The following is a 14,378-nucleotide window of genomic DNA, read 5'->3' as shown; positions in this document are numbered from 1 at the left end:
TAATTTAATCATAAAATACTTATGTATAATAAATAAGCCGTTGCGGTACTTAGTTCTGTTTTTTTCCCCGCTATACTAGGTTTATATATTTCCACTAATACCTAAATGTCTTCTAATTATTAAAACATAGGTATATTGCCTACGTGAAATAAATTAAAAACATCTATATGAAATATCAAACCATCTTTTTTATATGGCTAGCCTGCCAAAACAAACGCGTCCACTTCCTCATCGGTTACGTAGACGTAACGCTCAATAGAACGTGACGTCGCAACGGAGAATGTCGAGTTATTCCGAGAGTACCCGAAGAGCAGAACAAAATGGCGTTGGCCAGGAGAGGTGAGTGTGAGACGCGTTGCCATAGTTACACACGGTGCACCCCTCAACGTTGCGCCTGTGACCCCTTTTAAATAATTCCCGTTATGCATAATTTAAAGTAATGCCCCCAGGTCGTTTTCTAATGATTTGTTCAAAATGGAGTTACTTCATACAGCGTGTATTTAACTGACATACAGTTTGATGGCCGATAAGAACCATTCGGCTCATCTACCCTGTCCTTTTTTCTGATGTAGAGACTTCAGACCTTAATCAGTCCTTGGACTTGTCTTAGATTCAGGAGCTATATACCTATCCTATGTATGTTTAAATTCCCTCACTGTTTTAGCCTCTACCCGCTTCTGCTGAGACACAGTTCCGTTTATCTACTACCCTCTCGATAAATTACACCTAAGTCTCTTGCCCCCTTAATGTTAGTAATACTCTAAAATTATAGAATTGGATGTAATGTAAAGGATGTAAATTTACTGAGAAGACGGTAGATAAAAGGAACAGCCTTCCAGCAGCAGTAGTAGTAGAGACTCATACAGCGAGGAAACCTAAGCATCCATGTAATAAGCGTAGAGATACCCTGGATCTTATAAGATGAGAGTGATTTACATCAGGACTAGATGGCCAAATGAGTCTGATCTGTCATCGGATTCTATGTTTCTATAGTTGTATTTTCGTATTTTGATAAAAGCAGCCCTGTACCATGGGTTATGTATACACATTAATGTATATTGTCATATGAGTTAACTTGTAAGGCATAGGATCACTTTAGATTGTAAGCTCACGTGCAGGGCCCTCAAAAGCCCACCACTGCTGCCAGGAACGTTGTATAAAAGTACTATAAGGCTAGATGGCCGCTCACGGGCAAGCTTCCCAACTCCTGAGGTGTCTGTATATATTAATGTATATTTATTATGTATGTGTGAACTGCCCCATTTAAATTGTACAGCGCTGAGTAATCTGTCGGCACTTAATAAAAAAAAAAAATAATAATAATAATACACCAGTGTTGGCTAAAGTCATTTTGAATTTGATTTGTAATACATTGTCGGTATACATAAAATGAAATTGTAGTGCAAAGTTCCAGAATTGTTGCACTTTAATAAATAACGGAATGATCTTTTTTTCGTAAGTGTTAGAATATAAATAGCGATGAAATAAGGAGAATTTCGATCGTTTATTATTTAGTGTCTTTTTATTTACAGCTTTTCTCTGATTATTATTGTTTTTTTCACGCAGGAAAGAGTTCTGTTCTTGTATCCTTTTTAAGAATGTATTTAATATACAATATACTTATTTTCAAATAAATATCTGTGAGGCTAGTACGCATTTTAGGGTGTTATCACCCAAATTATATGTCAGCGTTGCAATTTAATACAGTTTTGCCCATTTCTGGTGTAGGTGATTGCCAGCTTGGTCGTTGTGCCGGGCCTTTTTACTTTTCTGGTAGATAAGTGGCACAACCTTCCAGCATAAGTGGTAGAGACTAATTCAGTGAGCGATTTAAACATGCATGGGGCAGGTATAAGGCTCCTGAAGAGAAGACAGGACCAAGGACTGATTAAGGTCTGAGTCTGTATATGGAAGATGGGCAGACTAGATGGGCCGAGTGGTTGTTCTCTGCTGCTTCTGTATTTCTGGCTATTTTCAGTGATCTCACAAGCCACGTCCCTACCGGGAACTTTCCAAATAAGCTAGCCCTGAGACGCTTCAACTATTAACCCTTTAATAGCCCATCGTCAAGTTGTGGAGCGACTCCCAAAGGTATTAACCGAATGGCTCAAATCCGGTCCTCATGGAAACCTTGACTTGTCATTATTTAAAGATGCACTTATGTGAGGAGTCACCTGCATTCAAGCAGGGATATCAGCCGTAGCATACTGGCAGTAAAGGCACCAATTGGGTGTCTTATATATGATCACAGCGGCGTAGAATAGGAAGGAGTCCGTTTCAGCCTGTGTGGCCCTGAGAATCTGCCCCTTCATCGTGAGACCTTGAGATTGGGGCAAAAACCCTGAGATTTTTTGTTTTCTTCCTATAAGCGAGAAAATCTACCAAAAAGTCTTTTACGTTTGGTGAATTTACAAATGCATGACATTTTTTGTTCCGAATCTTGTCTGCCTGTTACTCCTGCTGTAAATACCCAGTCCTTAATCAGTCCTTTTCTTATATTCAGGATTGCTTTATGGCTGTCCCATGCATATTTAAATTCCCTCACTGTATTAACACACTATTGCTTCTGCTGGGACGCTGTTGTATTTATCTACTACCCTTTCGGTAAAGTAAAACATCCCTACAATACCGCTGTGTAGGCCCCAGTAAGGTTTGAAACGCATGCCCTGCTGTAGAAGACCAGCGCTCAAGAGCCCCTGAGGTTTTGAGCCATTACTAAATGGTAAGTTCGCTCGAGCAGGGCCCTATTATTATTATTATTATATTATTTCTGATATGTCGGTGGTTGTACCTTTTTCATTTCAGAAGTTTATGTTCTTGACTTATTCTGCAGCTCTCATCTATTCCCCTGCAAATCCTGCTGTACCTTAATGCCGCATATTATATATTTTACTTCTTAGCAACGCTGCTGCTGATTATTTATAAAAGTAAGTATACTCTGTGAGTAACCCCTGTGCATTTCACTGTGCGATGTATAAATGCGTTCATTCGCACTGAGGGATAACCCAGACACATGTCAATGGTGTTGCTCAAGTCTCTCCCTCTCTTGGGGCCCCGGTGGGAGTCTGCGACCCCTTGTTCCTGTCTCCTCATACCGGTTCGGCACGGGGAGACAAGAGCGATTCAGGGTCACGTGACCCTGCGGTGAAACAGAGGCTGCTGCCAGCACAGTGTGTGAGCACACGGAAATAAAGCTGCTGGAGTGGTGAGAGGTAAGCCAGGGCAGGCGGGATGTATATATACCATATTTGCTCGATTATAAGATGACCCCCCCAAAATCTGAATATTAATTTATGAAAAAAAAAAGAAAAAGTCTGAATGTAAGACGACCCTATAGGAAAAAAGTTTTACCAGTAAATGTTAATTCATGTAAACTGTGTGAACAATTGTTTGTTAATAAAAGCTACGATTGAGAAAATTTTAAGACGAGGGGTATTTTTCAGAGCATTTGTTCTGGAAAAACCTCGTCTTATGATTGAGCAAATACGGTATATATATATATTTATGTGTGTAAATGTATTTTTATATATGTATGTATGTGAGCATGGATGTGTAATTGTGTGTTTGTGAGTATGGATGTGTAATGGTGTGTTTGTGAGCATGGATGTGTAATGGTGTGTATGTGAGTATGGATGTGTAATGGTGTGTGTGTGTGTGAGTAAGTATGGATGTGTAATGGTGTGTATGTGAGTATGGATGTGTAATGGTGTGTGTGTGTGTGAGTAAGTATGGATGTGTAATGGTGTGTGTGTGAGCATGGATGTGTAATGGTGTGTGTGAGCATGGATGTGTAATGGTGTGTGTGTGTGAGCATGGATGTGTAATGGTGTGTGTGTTTAGAATGATTGTGCACTTGTGTTAGTGAGTATGAGTAATGGTGTGTCATTTGCGTGTTTACATATGTGTGCCAGATAGTATGTTGGAAGGGGGAAAGTAGGCACAGACAAGTTGTGAAGTTTGGGGGCCCTGTGGTTTCTAGTAACGCCCCTGCTCTCTCAACACCAACCTATGCAGTCTTGGGGGTTCTGATATTGTCTTATTTGGCTTAATTTGTGCTTTTGTCATTCATTGTTTTCTGTCCTAATTTTAGGCCAGGTTTTCAGTTATCCTGACAGCAAACCTAGCTTTGGATCTGGGTTTACTCTTCATTATGGCGGTTCTTGAATCTGTGAGGATTTACCTTGGTGAGTAATATTTTTGAATAACAATATTGCGAGAAAGGTTACAGGCTCTGACATAACTATGAAACTTACAAAAGGACATTATTATCTGAGATGTATTCAGTAATGACCCCCCAGCGCTGGACACCATTTCACTTGTGTTATTATTATTTTAGTGTTTTGCTTTTTGATGTACGGCCCCACGCAGACCAAACGTGGATTGCACAAAAACCTCGGCAGATGTCTCATCCTTCCCATAGGTTTGAGGGGACATTGCAGCCATCATATTCCCTTTCACACCAACATTGTACGAAACTTAATGAAAGACACTATACAAATATATGTAATATCGGTACATTTTTTCTATGTGAAATGGCAGTTTCCAGGCAAAGATTATGAAGGAGGCAAACTTTGTGAGATGAAGTAAGTATTTCTGCAAGGGCTTGGGCAATGATGTTTCTAATGCCGCATAAACACAATTTACTAGCTCTGACACCCAGCGTGTCTCTGTGGAATTCATAGCCAGGCTTTTTTATATCATTGTTTCAACATTTTCCATCATCCCTAAGTGAACATTGCGCTGGGTCCTCAAAAATCAGCCCAGCTTGGAAGTTCTGCAATTCCTCCTGTGATATGTATGCACAGGCCCGGACTGGGACAAAAAATAGGCCCGGGCATTTAAGCCTGAGCAGCCCATATTTATTTATTTATTTATTGTTAAAGCCCACCCTTCATGTACCATCTTTGCATTTAATCATTCACACAAATCATTAACACATTCATTAATGCAGTCTCACAAATCATTCACACATGAATTCATTAATTGTCATACGCATTCACACAATTCATCCACACATTTATTCATTCATTCTCATACGCATTCACACTACCCCCTCTCATCATCTTATCTGCCCCTTCTCACTATGTTCCCCTTTTCACTATGTAACCCCCTTCCCCACTTCTCAATATGTACCGCCTCTATCTATCCCCTCTCCCCCTTTCTCACTACCTAACCCCCCTCTGCCCCTTCTCACTGCAGCCCCTTCCCTCACCCTACTTACCTTGTTGCCAGAGCAAGCAGCAACTGCGACCGCACCTGTGGCAGGGCAGGATTGACTTAGGGGCTGATGGAGCTGCAGCTCCAGGCTCCTACCTTAAAATAGGCCCAGTCAGGACCGGACTGACTGGGCCTATATGGCCGCATTAACGCAGAGCCCCTTAAGCCTGCCGCAACTGCAACCGGGTCCGCCACTCTAAGGCAGAGCCGGCCTTAGGTGTTCTGGTGCCCTGTGCGGACTACTCCTCTGGTGCCCCCCCATCCCAAAAAAAGAAAGGAATAAAAACTTGTAACAAAACTCCCCTTTCTCACTATCTATCCCCCTGTATCACTATCTACCACCTCTGCCTCTTCTCACTGTTATCATTATATACTGAGGCAGACATTGACGGTGGTACAGCATAATACTTATCACTATATACTGAGGCAGAAATTGACGGTGGTACAGCATAACACCTATCACTATATACTGAGGCACACATTGACAGTGGTACAGCGTAATCCCTATCACTATACATTGAGCCAGACATTAACAATAGTGCAGCATAACCCAATCACTATATACTACGCCAAACATTGATGTGGTGTAGGCCTACCACTTCATTGTCTGGCTTAGTAGTAGGGATGCACCGACACGAATTCTGGACTGAAACCGAAAATGCAGCATTTACCTGTCCGAAACCGAATGTGACCTCCCCACACCATAAAAAAAACCCTTTTATTTAAAGTAAGTAACACACCAAAATAGGACAAAACAATTAAAAAACAATATTATATGTATATATATATATATGATTGTTAACAGCAATCACATTCCTATCATGCCCAGGCATACCCAGATTCCAGGATGTACTCGCAGACTTGGCATGATAGGAGTATGATTGCCCTATCTACCCCTTCTCACTCCCTTCTGCCCCATCTACCCCTTCTCACTCCCTTCTCCCCTATCTACCCCTTCTCCCTATCTACCCCCTTTCCCCCATCTCACGCCCTTCTCCCTATCTACCCCCTCCTAACTATCTACCCTCTCCCTCTTTGAAGTTCACTTACCTTTCAGGAGTCCTGCGGTTAGGGTGCAAGGCCTCTGCCTCCCAGCTCTGCCACTATATGGAACAGTATAGAGTGATGGGAGTTATGATGTACTTTTAGAGCATAATTAGATCATGAAAAAGACATTGGAAATGGTACAGCATAACACCCATCACTCTCACACACTTACCAATCCACACGTATATACCAATCCACACGTATATACCAATCCACACGTATATACCAATACACACGTATATACCAATACACACGTATATACTATATATTTTCCTACCTTTCCTCTTTTCTCCTTACAGCTCCTTTTCCTCCTCTTCGTTCTTCTTCTTCAGTTCTTCTGTCTTCTCTGTCTTCTTCCGGGTCAGAGGGCACGGACAGCGGTGGGCGCGGCTTCAGTGTTGTGCGCCGGGATCTGTCAACAAACCCCGGCGCACAGCAGCTATTGCCGCGCGGATCACATGGGAGCGGTATCGGAGGTCTTTAGCAGACCTCCGGCTCCCTTGAGTGATTTTAAGCCGGGTTGAACCCGGCTTAAAATCACTCAAGGGAACCGGAGGGCTGTTAAAGACCTCCGATACCGCTCCCTTGTGAGCCTGCTCCTCCAGCGGCGGACATTACTGTCCGTCTCTGGAGGGGTGCCGGGTGCCGCAAGTTGGCACCCCCCGATGAGTGTGACGCCCCCTAGAGTGTGACGCCCTGTGCGGTCGCACACCCCAAAGGCCGGTCCTGCTCTAAGGGGCTGGGAAGCCCCCACCAGGGCCGGCCTTAGGGGTCTGCGGCCGCACAGGGTTTAAATTAAAACATCGGGGGTTTTTTTCAACTTTATTTAACATCCTCCATGTTAAATAAAGTTAAAAAAAACTTTATTTAACATGGAGGATGTTAAATAAAGTAAAAAAAAACCCCGATGTTTTAATTTAAACCCTGTGCGGCCGCAGACCCGTAAGGCCGGCCTTGGTGGGGACTTCCCGGCCCCTTACAGTGGCGGACCCGGTCGCGGCGGGCTTAAGGGGCAGGTGCCCCTTATGCCCTGCGTTAATGCGGCCGTAGGTAGGGTAGGGGCCTGGAGCTGCAGCTCCATCAGCCCCTAAGTCAATGCGGCCCTGCCGTGGCCCGGCCCACCGGGCAAACGCCCGGTGTGCCCGATGGCCAGTCCGGCCCTGTGTATGCATTAGTTTTAGCAGACTACACATGTACTTCTACAACCACACGTGTTATGTCCTTGCTGTTCCACGTAGTTATTCTTTATAACACGTAAAGAACACAGCAGCCATCTGAAACATCTGATGTGGCAGCAATACAGAAGAATAGGCCCAGGAACTGGCACTCAGCTGAAAATTAAAGAAGACGTGATAAAAATGACGATAATGGCATTATAAATAAAAGATAATAATAATAACTTTCATTTTATGATCTACTTTTTCCAGGAACAAAAGGCAATTTGACAGAAGAAGAACTCCCCCTAGGATTGAGCTTTATCCTCACTGCAGCTAACGTCATCCTATGTGTGTATTTCTTAGTTTGGGAAACATACATTCTCAGGGCAGATGTCATCATTAACGCCATCTTACTGGTTTTCTATGGGGTGGAGGTCATCCTGGAGCTCTTCACCATTGCGGCATTCTTCCGTTAGCATGTTAGAGGCTGTTTCACCAAGTCTCCTACTTCTAGTTATGCCATGAACAACCACCAGCAAGCAGATAGTAACATCGTAATTTGGGTTAAAAGAAGTCCATCAGGTTCAACCTCATCAAGTTTACATCATTTAATTTATCCTGGATTGAAAATTAAAACAATACATTTGCCTTTCATTACCCAAAATCTTATTATCAATTTGCTAACTTCTATTGCGACTTCAAGTTTTTCATATTTTTGTCTAATTTGAAGGATTATTTGTCATATTCTGCTATCTGAATCAGATTAGAGGTCCTATTTATATAAAATGATTGCGTTATCTTTGAATTTCATTAATACTGATGCTGGACATCTTTTAATATTTTTTTTTTCTATATCTGCTTTTCTAATAAAAGTAAAATCTTTAATAATTGCTGTGGTTTTCATTTAATTAAACTTTTGATTTTGTTGTTTTGCACTCCCAATCCATGTGATAGAGTACTCTTAAGATACATTAACAATGTCTGGTTGAAGAGTGTATATATTATCCTGGTTACGGAATAGAAATCTTTGGCTGTTGTACACGCTTACGCCCGCAGTAGACATCATCATTTCTTTTTGTGCCAGCACTTCATCTACTAGGAAACAGCCAAACTAATCTAAAGGTATGGCCATCTCTGTGTTTTTTTCCTGGCTATTCTGTTATATTAAATCTGTGTGTACCCAATGCTCTGCGGGTTCCTTTCTTGTGAAACAATCTGCAGGGCTGCTTGCCTGCATCCATTCAGCTTGGTGGCACGTTAGCCTGTCTAACAAGGAACAGATTGTTGATCCTGTTTATTACATAGGAAAATTGGTCAAGTCCCATCATACACGCAACTAGCCAAGAGGGGTTATTCATAGTAAATAGCTAAGTTGGTGAGTTAATGTTTATTTCACCTCAACTCTCAGTTTTGTAAATAAAACCCCTCTGCTGGGTATTTTTTCCAAACATTGGAAAACAGAGTCCTGTGAGTTCTGCCCCAGTGAAACATTTGTGGTTTCCAAGTGAAAGCGGGCTTTTTACCTTGCAAGGCTTGGTTATCATTAATTCTGCATCATTACAACGGTTCGGTCAAAGGTTGAGTTGGAATATTCTTATTGTCAGTAACAAAGTTCAAGGCAGGCAGTGAGGAATAGTGGCTATGTCAAAGGCAAAGGTGATAGATTAGTATTAAAATGCAGGCTGTAATCTTTGTTGAAACACCCCAAAACTGTCACCAGTGCATAGCAGTTCTTGAAGCGGCCAACCAGTGCCAGGGAAGTGCTACCATTGAAATCAACGGGAGTGCTTTGCATACATGCACACAGGTGTCTAAACAGACCCACACACTCCTTGTTTCCAAAGTCATCATTGGAGTTGAGTATATCAGGTGACAGGAGATGTATTCAGCTATACATATCTCCTGCACAGTTGGGGGTGGTTTAAGGGGCAAATGCATTTGGAGGTTTCTGCAGAATCTCCCGAAGTATTTGCAAAAGGAATACCATAAAAAAATGAAGTGCAAGCGATGGCTGGCGTGTCCCTTTAAGTGGCTCCTCTTTTACATATGTGGGTCCTTTGCACGCATCTGGAAGGCCTTTCCATACATGATGTATGCAATGTGCGACTCCGTGTGCAGATCCCACCAATAACAGTTTAAAAAAAAAAAAAATTTAAATTTCTCAGACACATACTAGGATTTAAAAGCATTGGTTCTAACCACTTTTGTTCTAAAACACAATATAACAGTTTAAACATGAAGTGTCCAGCTAGGTGAGCTATTGCATCGTTTACCCTAGGCGGTATAATAAGGAGTCAAGGTGTTTGTCTAGTAGATTGGGCAAAGATAACAGAGCTAAAACACATACAAATGCCTAATGTGCAGCTGCCTGAAAACCTTTTTATTTTGGAAAAACTAGAACTGTTTAGCACTGTTTAGAACTGTTTAACATAGCGGTTAATTTTTAACCTCACTGTGTGGCTTTACCGACAGTGTATCTCCCTTACAGAACCTCAATATAACACTAGGGGTCAGTATTGATGTCTTGCGTTAACATGAGTAAACCTTGCTAGCATTCCTTGTATAAATGATAAAGCGTAAAACACAATTAAACAATTATAAACAATGCTATGTGAATGTGTAAATTACTTCTTTAGAGTCCCTGGTTTATTTTTGGACACATAATGGTAATCAAAAGGTTTATCTCATGCTATACAAAAATTAAAGGGATAGTAACGGTTCACATTACATAGGGGTTGCATAAGCAAAATCTTCTATGGGAAGGGTTCTGCTGAATTGCTGTATTTTAGGGTACCACATTTGTATCAAGCATTCAAATTTCTAACGAAATACCGGTAATTCGGGCTGTACTACCCCTTTAACGTTGCGTGCCAGCATTCTTTATATTGTTTTGGTGCACCATACTGTAGGGTAACCTCTGATTTCTTATTCTTATTCTTGACTGGTTTACTTAAAGCCTTGCAAGCACCTTCTGTGCATTGATCTGCCCATTTTAACCTGTAACACACATTTTCTTACTATCTTTCTCCTTTCTTGTTATCTATCTCTCCCCTTTGACACTTTCTGTTTCGCCTCTTTCTCCTCATCACTTACCTTACCTAAATTTCTGTGGCCTCACTCTCCTAGCACCTCAGTCCTCCTCTGTATTGGACTGGACTACCCACTGCTGGCCAGGCTCCTCCAGCAGTGGGCAGTCCAGTCCGCAACAGAGGAGGTGTCCCCATTGAGATCTACCGTCTATGCTGGCAATTACCTTGCCTATAGGTACTGCTGCCCCTGTAAGTAACACATATACTGTATATCTTTTAGAATGAGTGTTAGCATATGGTGTAAGGATGTGTGTGCATATTAGTGTTAACATAAGGTGTTAGCGTGACCAGGTTTGTGTTAACATATGCATGCTGCCCAACTGTCCAGATTTGGGCGGGACAGTTCTGATTTGGGCAGGACACTCCCAATTTTGGGACTCTGTCCCACCTATGTCTACCTCTGTCCCGCTTTGCCAGGGCTATAGGAAGGGTGAGGCGAGAGAGGCACTGGCCTCGGGTGCAGATGTGATGCGGTTGGGGAGATCACAATCCCCCAACATTAGGGAGCGCGAGCTCTGTCACTTCAGACCTCGGCTTCCGTGCTCCCTAATCACTATGCACCATATCCCGGCGCTCTGCATTAATAGCCGATGCATAGTGATGAGGGAGCACTAAAGCAGAGGTCTGAAGTGACAGGCCTCGTGCTCCCACGACAGAATGGAGGATGAGAAAGGTAACATAGGGAGAAAGGGGTGTAATGTGTATATGTGTTAATGGGCAGGTGTGTCTAAAGGCAGTGTGTGTCTAAAGGCAGTGTGTGTAAGTGCAGTATAGGTGTGTATAGGTAGTCGTGTGTAAGGACAGAGTATGTGTATATGTGTGTTTATGGGCAGGTGTGTGTAAAGGGAGTGTATATGGACATATGTGTGTGAGGGCAGTGTATGTGTATATGTGTATTTATGGGCAGTGTTTGTATATATGTGTGTCTATGGGCCGGTGTGTGTGTTTGTAAGCTGGTGTGTGTATGTGCATATGTGTGTGTATAGGTAGTCATGTGTATGGGGAGTGCATGTGTATATGTATGTTTATGGGCAGGTGTGTGTAAAGGGTCCTGCAAGGAAGCCCTAGTACCCTCCCCCTAGTAACACCACTGCTGCCAGACACAGACTGGCCATCTAACCCGATGGGTTGGTGGGCGATAGTACCACATACTCACCCATCTGCCGCTTACTATAAAACCATAAAAACTTATTTACTCAATCTTTCCACAGTCCATTCGCATAGAATTGTTCATTATTTATTTGCAATTTGTCTTCACTTTTCTTGCTTTTAAATTATATTATCTGATGAATGACCCCTATGGAAAAACTATGGAAAGGTATACTGTGAAATTAGAGGAAGGTGTAGAATTCTTAAGTTGGAGGGGGGGGGGGGGTGACATCACAACATACTAGTTTAGCCGTTCTGCTTTTGCACAATTTATTATTTAAAGTGACTTGTGTTTAGGTAGGTCTCTATAGAGATGTATTGCATTCCTGATTCCCCTCCTCCTGTGAAAGCTACAAAGAAGTTCAATGATGAGATGAGACAGCTACCAGATCAGACTGGATGTGTCTACATAACATTGGTGTTGAAGTTGCTTTAATATACACGCGTAAATTACTTGGTACTGTGTATCATGTAACCAGCTATTTTGCTTTTAGGCTGAAATGTGTTATGTGTGCAAATCTAGCAAGTTGGAGACAAAGTTGGTTCCATAGACTAGGCATGGTTACTACTGTGTATAAACATAACTCCCTCCCTACACTTTTTTTCTGGAACAAACATATTTGGCATAATGATGTACATCAGGGCTGGATTTATAATTATGTCACCAGGTACCTTTACATAAAATGATGTCCGCCTACCTTAAATTTGCAAGTTGTTCATTGTTTGTGGATTTTCAATAAATTATTAGTTATTCTAAAAAAAAAAAATTGCATGCATGTAATGTTTGTTATGTTTATGTTGGCTGCAAATGGCAAATGCAAGCGTATGCAGAGGTTCCTCGGGGATGAATTTTACCATATGTAAATGTGGAAGTTGAAGGGAAGTGGGCGTTCAACATGAGAAAGAACATCATTATTCATTTCATCTTTTATTTATATAGAGACAATAGATTCCGTAGTGTTATCCGTGAAAATTACATTTATCATTATTATTATCTTTTATTTTTATAGTGCCAACAATTTACGCAGGCGTTTCTACAATACATACTCAAGGGGTATGACAAGACTAGAATTGACAGAATAACATTTAAACAGAGACCAGCAGTGTGAGGGGTCATGCCCGCTAGAGCTTACAATCAAAGGGTGTCTGATACAAAAAAACTAATAAGCATACCTAGGAACCCTCTGGGTTTTGCCCAGGGACTCCGGGTCTTCAACATCACAAAACACTCCCCGCACACTAACCCAGCACGCAACGTCAGCAGGACCGCCCGCCGACCTCCCCGAAAAGGTAGGGATCGGGGTTGCTGAAGCCTGGACATTCCCAGGTATGCTAAAATTAATACAAAAAACAAAAACTGTCTGCGCTTCTTACCCTAATAAAGTTGGCAACAAATATATAAACATAATATAAATGAGAGGTTTTGGTTATATGAATTGGCCAAAGCATAATTAAGCTCACCCGCCACGTCAAGGCACACTCTCAATAGGGTGAGCACCTACGCTCACCTCCTACATAGTGGGCACACAAAGCAGTTTATACGGCTACCAAAACCTTATTAATGTGTTGGGGGAGGTGCAATTAAACCTCCTCCCTATTAACCCCTGGACAGCAAGCAGCAACCAGACTAATGAGGAGCCAACAACCTCAAATATGTGCAAACAGGGAAAAGAAAAAATGTCGGTGCGCTAAGCTAAACCTCCTCCCTATTAACCCCTGGTAGGCCTCGTATTATACATTTGTATTATTTGAGCCTGTGACTAGCTTAGCGCACCGACATTTTTTCTTTTCCCTGTATGCTAAAATTAACCCTGAAGGTCATACATGTGTACCCTGTAAATGATCTAACTCTGAAACCAAATCATTGGTGAACATTTTCATGATAAGAGTCTTATCATACCTTATCAGGCGGTAATGATTTTCCGATTACAATCACCTCTACTCAAGCACAGATTTCAATTGTGATATACCAGTGAGAAAGCACTACTAGGGATGTGACTGTGAGAACTCGCCCATCCATTCTTAGACTCTCAGATTAGACTAAAACTCGGAACCCGTTGTCAAACCCTGTGAGTTCCCACATAAGCAAATAAGGGAAATGTAAAAATGTAAAAAACAGTCAAAGAAAGCAGCCATATATTGTTCCAATTTGTAAACAACCTAATTAAAGATTACAATTTCAATAAAGCCACACGGGCATTAGAACCTGTTAGATCAGCCATAAGCCAGCATCCTAACTTCATAGAGCTGGACATTAGTTTGACGCTAATACCCTGCACACCTCACACTATTCAGGTAACAGTGTCCTCCCATTCTTTTATATTTCCTGTCTGTCAGATACGATCTAAATCATTTGAGATAGGCAAATGACCTGCAGATGGTATGTTTCACACCCAGCTGGGGAGGTGACGGCTGGCAGTGGAAAAATGAGCATAGTTAGCCAATGGTGTGTGTCAAAACAAGTGGAGTCTGAATATGTCTGACTCACTGTCTTCCAAAACATAACTCCTTCATTCAGAGCAGCCTCGAAACAGCCCATGTGAAGAATGCAACAGATTAACTGGTTAAAGCATGTAAACCTGTTCATTGACCTTGGCGGACGGATTTCACTGCAGAGCATACAGAAAGCTTTACCTTCAGTAACACAAACCACTTGGTTTTTTTTTGTTCCAGGATACAGTATAGCACAGTTTGTAAACACAGCTAAACTCTTCAAACC

At 41.9% G+C, this 14,378-nt stretch overlaps 1 pseudogene; it reads left to right on the top strand.

Annotated features, from left to right (window-relative positions):
• The first annotated feature begins 320 nt into the window (after positions 1–320).
• Positions 321–7,897, top strand: LOC149278256 (transmembrane protein 80-like; annotated as a pseudogene).
• The last annotated feature ends 6,481 nt before the right edge of the window (positions 7,898–14,378 follow it).

Source organism: Sceloporus occidentalis, unplaced genomic scaffold (genome assembly GCF_023333645.1).
Source record: "Sceloporus occidentalis isolate IW3139 unplaced genomic scaffold, rSceOcc1.0.p SCAF_196, whole genome shotgun sequence".
Classification (NCBI taxonomy): domain Eukaryota; kingdom Metazoa; phylum Chordata; class Lepidosauria; order Squamata; family Phrynosomatidae; genus Sceloporus; species Sceloporus occidentalis.
The sequence above is the reverse complement of the archived record's forward strand: the minus strand, read 5'-3'. Positions and strand labels throughout refer to the sequence as shown.